Raw genomic sequence first — 6,949 nt, 5'->3', positions numbered from 1 at the left:
GATTACAGCAATGACTGCAAACTGTAGTCGAGTATTCTAGAAATAATCATCTGAATATTAACCATTCAAAAACGAAAGGTATGAGCTGTAGGAAAATCGCAGCAAATTCCAATAGAAATTGCACTCTAAATGGACACTGTTTACAAAAGGTGGAACAATTTCTCTACCTAGGCGCCCTATTGGCCACCCAGAATAAGGAAAGTAAATTGCAAAATTACATAACTACCAAAGCTTACCATAAAGGTGCATTGATCTAAAGAATCATACAGATATCTGGAGGCTTTTCCATAGAAGGAATGGTCAAAGCCTACCAAACGTGCCTTGTCCCGGCTATGTTATATGGGATTGAAACATATACTGAATCATAGATTAACTGGATTAAAACCATAGAGGGGAATCCATGGCACTTTGTGTTGTGTATGTGTGAGTGTGTCTGTGAAAACAATTGGAATTGGATTGGGCCTGGTCTCATTGATGACTTACTATAAAATCAAGCACAGTTCATTACTGCTTAAAATGATGTTGGGTACTGAAGACTCCATTCAATCTAAAATAGGCAAACATATTACTCAGGGAGCATGTTCCGGATCGAGCTTCCGGATCGAGCACTTTGAAGCACTTCTCTGAATCGTGCTATAAATTCATTGCTAACATTGGTTGGTCCATAAATACGGAAGGGCCTTTGGTCATCTAAGAAAAAACATACACCCGGGATTGGATAGAAAATATTGATCACCTTGCCAAACTTCACACATTTAGAGTATTGCACTCAATCATTTGATTATTGTATCCCTGCAAATGATGTGACAGCCACCTTGGACAGCAAGTCCATTCTCTACAGACCTTCCCCATTTTATTCCTCTCACCACTCCTCTCTCCTGGAGTGATCACTTTCCCCTTTTCTCCCAGCTCACTCTCTCCTCCCCTCAGGCCAAGCCAACTCGAGCACTGCCACCTACCTTCTCGGTTATCCGACCCATGAAGTGTGGGTCAGTTGAGGCTTTCACTGCCATTTTCTCACCCACCTCTCCCCCTTCGGGTGGCTCACACCCTGACACAGCCCTTTCTATACTCCACTCTGCTATATCTGACACTCTTGATGTTCTTGCCCCTGTCACGAGGATCTGCTTGAAGCCCAAAGCCAAGTGCAACTCCTGGTACGACTCAGACCTTAAACGCAAGTGCAGGGTGGCTGAGAGGAAATGGCATGCTTCCTGTACATCCTCTGACAAACTGGCCTGCTCCAAAGGCAATACCGGCTCTCTGTCCGCACCAAGAAGAGAGCCCTCATCCGAGCCCGCGTCTCTGCAGCATCCAACAACTCGGCCAAACTCTTTAAAATCTGCAAGGATCTGGCCAGTCCTGCTGCAGTCTCTACCTTTCCTGTCCCCTCCCAGGCCCTTTGCATGGCCCTGGCTTCTAATTTCATCTCTAAAACTCTATACATTCTGTCCTCTCTCTCTCTCTCTTCCTTTCCTCCTCCTCCCTCTACTCCCTGCTCTTCCTCTGGCCCTTCTGTGGCCACCCCTCCTTCCTCCTTGTCTGCCTTTCCCCTGTTCTCCCCAGATGAGGTTTCTAGACAAGTCTGATCTATGAAAGTCTCGTCAAAACAGGTTCTCCCCTGTTCCTCTAAAGCCATCAAGGACCACATTGACACCCTCGCTCCTGCTTTGCCCGACTTCTGCAACTACTCCTTCGGCACTGGAGTCTTCCCTTCCCCCCTGACCTTGTGCACCCTCTTCTTAAGAAACCCTCAGCCGACCCGTCCTGCCCTGCAAACTATCGCCCAAACTCCATCACCCCTTTCCTGGGCAAACTCCTAGAAAAGCTGGCCATCTCCCAGCTTAATGATATGTTATGATATGATATGATCGTTTATTTATATAGCGCCTATACACAATGAGTTTCAAAGTGCTTAAAGGCAAGGGAGGGAACAAGGGAAAATACAATGACATTCTTACAGGCCATGAACAGTAAGTATGTGAAATTAACTATCGTACACGGCCTGACAACATTTCAGATAGAGCAGGTGCTAAGACATAGATAAGGAAGGGAGGGGGAGAGTGGGAATAAAATGGAAACAGACAGGCAACTACTGTACTAGGCCTGATGACATTTCTGGTAGAGCCGGAGAAAAACAAAAGGTGAGGGAGAGAGGTGCAGAAAGGGAGGGGAGGAACAAAACAAACAACTATCGTACTAGGCCTGACAACATTTCAGATAGTGCTGGAGGGGGGGCAAGTAAGGGTAGGAGGGAGGAGACAGGCAAGGTCGCTATCATAGTAGGAACAGGGACAATTCTGATAGAGTAAGTGCATAGAAGAAGGATAGGGAGGAAGAGAGAACAGAGAGTAAGCAGTCAAAAAGAGTGGAGAAGCAAGAGGGGAGAGCGAATACAATTGCAGAAGTCAGTAGTAACACATAATGTTGCAAGCCAGGATAGAAGATGAAGACGGCAACAGCATGATTCAGGGCCACCATGAGTACAAGATGCAAAGGAAGTCCAACATGAGAGTTGAGAAAGGGTGACGCACCGTGAAACAATGAAGCCCATAAAAGTCAAGTCCAGCATTGGCCACAAGACGGTGATAGTCAAACCAGAATGTATCAGGACAGACTCTTGCAGAAGTAGGCTGAAGGGCGAGGGACAGGGAGCAGGGTAGAAGAATCAAGCAAAACAGGCAACATGTGTGTGAGAAGGGTGGGGGGAGCAAGGGAACATCACATGGGGACCAGAGGGGGTGGGGATGGCCTGTGGGGATGGCCTGTGGGGACAGAGGGAGTAAACACATGTTGGTGCATGCTTACCTGCTGTCTGAGCAGGGGTTTGGGCCCTGTGTCTTCCTGGCCCGAACAGGTCCAAACAGGAATTGCCCTTTCTTCATCTGCCCTTCACTTCGGACGCCCGGGCGAGAGACTCCCTTGATCTAAGAGTTAAGAGCAGGAAGGGAGAGGCAGGGCTAAGAAGGTGGGTGGTGCTTAGGCCAGACAACCTAGATCCACTTGCACCTGCTCCCCATCTGCAAATGAAAAGAGGCTAGAGGGCTCCTTAAGTAGGGGAAAAGGGTGGCAACCAGAAAGGCGCCAGGTGGGTGGTGCTTGATAAGTGGGGAAAAAGAGCAGCAACCTGAAAGGCGGCAGGTGGGCGGGGCTTAGGCCAGGTGACCTAGATCCACTTGCACCTGCTCCCCATCTGCAAAGGAAAAGAGGCTGGGGGGCTCCTTACGTAGGGAAAAAGAGCAGCAACCAGGAAGGCACCAGGTGGACAGGGCTTGCTAAGTGGGGAAAAAGAGCTGCAACCTGGAAGGTGCCAAGTGGGCGGGGCTTAGGCCAGGTGACCTAGATCCACATGCACCTGCTCCCCATCTGCAAAGGAAAAGAGGCTGAAGGGCTCCAAAAGTAGGGAAAAAGAGCGGCAACCAGGAAGGCACCAGGTGTGCGGGGCTTGCTAAGTGGGGTAAAAGAGCGGCAACCCTGACGGTGCCAGGTGGATGGGGCTTGCTAAGTGGGGGAAAAGAGCATCAACCTGGAAGGCGCCAGGTGGGTGGGGCTTAGCCCAGGTGACCTAGATCCACTTGCACCTGCTCTCCATCTGCAAAGGAAAAGAGGCTGAAGGGGCCCTTAAGTATGGAAAAAGAGCAGCAACCAGGAAGCCACCAGTTGGGCGGGGATTGCTAAGTGGGGAAAAAGAGCCACAACCTGGAAGGCGCCAGGTGTGTGGGGTTAGGCCAGGTGACCTAGATCCACTTGCACCTGCTCCCAATCTGCAAAGGAAAAGAGGCTGGAGGGCTCTTTAAGTAGGGAAAAAGAGCAGCAACCAGGAAGGGACCAGTTGGGCGGGGCTTGCTAAGTGGGTAAAAATTCACACTGAATCGGTTGGTTGTCTCTATGACCATCAATCTGGCTTCAGAGCTGCCAGAGCACGGACACTGCTCTCCTGAACATCCGTGAAGACCTGCTCTCAAACCTTGACTTCGATACACCCTGTGTCCTCCTCTTACTTGATCTCTCCTCTGCCTTTGACACGGTCAACCATGCCATCCTGCTCAACTGTCTCCCTGATGACCTGGGTATCACCGAATAGGCTCTAGCTTGGCTGACCTCTTTCCTCTCCGATCGACCCTCCTGGCTCCAACTTGGGTCCTTCCTCTCCTCTATATTTCTACCTGTGGTGTTACCCAGGGGTCTAACCTCTCTCCCTGGCTGTTCAACCAATACCTGACACTTCTTGCCCAGTGCATTGCCGCTCTCTGCCCCAGCTGTCAGTGCTACGCGGATGACACTCAGCTCATTTTCAGGCTCCCTTCCGCCACCTCTTCTCCTTCTCTCATCTCTGACTGTCTGTTCGCTATCCAGCACTGGTGTGCCACCAATGATCTCTGCATTAATGCCAGTAAGACTGAGATTCTCCTCATCGGCACACCTGCTCCCTCCTTTCCTAGCACTCTCTGGCCAGCCTCCCTTGGCCCTCTTCCTTCTCCCACAGGTGAGGCTAAAAACCTCAGGATAATCTTTGACTCCACACGTTTGTTCTCGCCTCACATATCTGATGTCTCTAAGAAGTCACACTACCAGCTGCACCTACTCAGAGGTATTCCTCCTTTCCTCTCCTTCCCCCAGAAGCTCACTATCTCCAGATCTCTGGTTCTCTCTAGGCTGGACTACTGCAACAGCCTCTTTCTAAATCTGCCTGCTTCTACTCTCCGCCCTCTGCAACACATCTAGAACAGGACAGCAAGACTTGTCCTTGGCCTCAAGCCCAGGAATCTTATCTCTCTAGGACTGAAATCACTGCTACTTGCTCCCAGTGGCTGCGAGTATTAAGTTCAAAACCCTCTGCATTGTGCACAAGGCCTTCGGGGGCCTGCGGCCTCAATTCTTTAAACTCTCTCTTCCTAAATATCTTCCCTCTCGAGCTCTTCGTTCATCTGCCTCCAACTCCCTCAGGGTCAGACACTTTTCCAAGCAATGAGTTGGTGGTAGATCTCTTTCTTCGGCTGGGGAGGGTCCCTCTGGAACAGCCTCCCTGCCTCCCTGAAACTTGAGGAGAACCATCTCCGGTTCTGGAAGCACCTCAAGACCTTCCTCTTTGCTTCTGCTTTCTCTCCTCCTCTCCGCTGCTGAACTCCTGACTGAAACTGCATTGGTCACCTGGCTACCCTCTGATCTCGGGCCCAGGACCCTTACCCGCCAGCTGCACACCGGCACTGCCTCCTGGGCAACCGCTACACTTAGTGGCTGTTCTGTATAACTACAGCCACCACCAGCTTTTGACACTTGATTTCTGCACTTAACCCCTGCACTTGCCACAAGCTGACCACCCTTGTTATCTATTGTTTTATTTATTCTATTTATTTATTACTGATGATCCTATCTACTGCACTGCCCCCTCCCCGCTTCCCCAAAACACTTTCCCTTTCCCCCCTTCCGCGATCTCAATGTCACCTGGCCTAGTAAGATTGTTGTCTCTGTCTTCCCTATGTTCCCCACCCCTTGCCTCGTCGCGCCTTGAAACACTTGTGTATAGGAGTGTTATAAATGCCATATCATATCAGTTAAGTCGATTTATTATGCACCTTCGAATTAACCAGTTCCCTGGTTTAATGGCAACTGGTGCATGGCAAGGTATCTCATAAAAAGCAAGAAAATGGGGATTGTGTGGAAACCATCTCATATTTATTAACACAATGCCCCAAACTAGAGAAATTACACACAGTGATCTTTGGCAAATATGGTTATGACATTAATTGTATTCCTACCGATGAACAAACACTGGTCCCACATAGTAACTTGCAGATCGATAGTGTACTCAAACTCTATGTTTCAAATGTGGAAACACATTTTAATGGAATTGATACGTAGGTAAAAAAAATTAGACTGAAAATTAATTATTATGTTTAGCAAAAACAACATGAACGAAAAGATATGAGAATTTTAGCTTTTGAACTTTGTAACTTGTCTTTTCTTATGTGCTTGAATGTTATATTATAATACTTTTTTTATTTTACTAGGCTTTGATTATTTAATGTTTATCCTATGTTGATAAATGCATCGGTGCTTAAGGTTAATTCTCTAACCATATGGCATTAAACACATTTTTAAAAAAAAGCTATTGTGCTCATGGGGTGCAGCACCTACATAGAATGAGCATACAGGACTACTCTGAAAGGGAATTAGCTAGGCCATACCTGTGCTTTCACGTGACTCTGTCACATCCCTCCTTTTCTATAACAAAACATTGACCATATATCATTTTCTTAACATACTGTCAATGTGACATATAATTATGTGAATGTATAACAAACAGTTTCTAGGCCCAACGTGGGCTGATACCATCAAATCCAGGTCCTCTTCAACTCGGGTCCATGATGTAGTTCTCGAACCTGGCCGGACACATCCGGCCCTCCCGGCGGGGATATCTCATGTCACTTCACTCGCTTTCTAGGCTGTGTCCTCCCGTTTCAGGATCCCCCCATATCTTCTTCGAGGGTTTGCCCTCCATGTCTCTCTCGGGCCGGGACATTTCTGCTGCAGGCTTGTGCTGTTGCTCTTTTCCAGCGATCTTCCTGAAGAAACATGAGTTCCTTCTTACTGATCCCCGCTGGTCGGCAGCAGTCACCATGGACCCTTTTACGTGGGTCACTCCCATGAGAGTCGGCTCATAGTTGAGGGATAGCTTCCCTTCCGGGTGTCTGTTGCTTACTAGGACCATGTCCCCCACTTCAATTTTGGGCGGCCTCAGTCTGCGCCTGGCGTTTCACTTCTCTTTGTGTGCCTGTCTGTCCTTGAGTGTCTTCTGGTTATCAATGACACCCGGCAGTCAGCCGTCCGTTTCAGGAATGAGTCCTCTCGGGCATCTGTTAAACAAAACTTCAGCTGGGGGCACACCAGTGGATTGGTGGGGGTCGACCGATACTCCCAGAGGAACTGGTATAGATTTCTCTTCAAT

Source organism: Ambystoma mexicanum, chromosome 13 (genome assembly GCF_040938575.1).
Source record: "Ambystoma mexicanum isolate Mex_15411 chromosome 13, UKY_AmexF1_1, whole genome shotgun sequence".
Classification (NCBI taxonomy): domain Eukaryota; kingdom Metazoa; phylum Chordata; class Amphibia; order Caudata; family Ambystomatidae; genus Ambystoma; species Ambystoma mexicanum.
Note: the sequence above shows the minus strand (reverse complement) of the source record.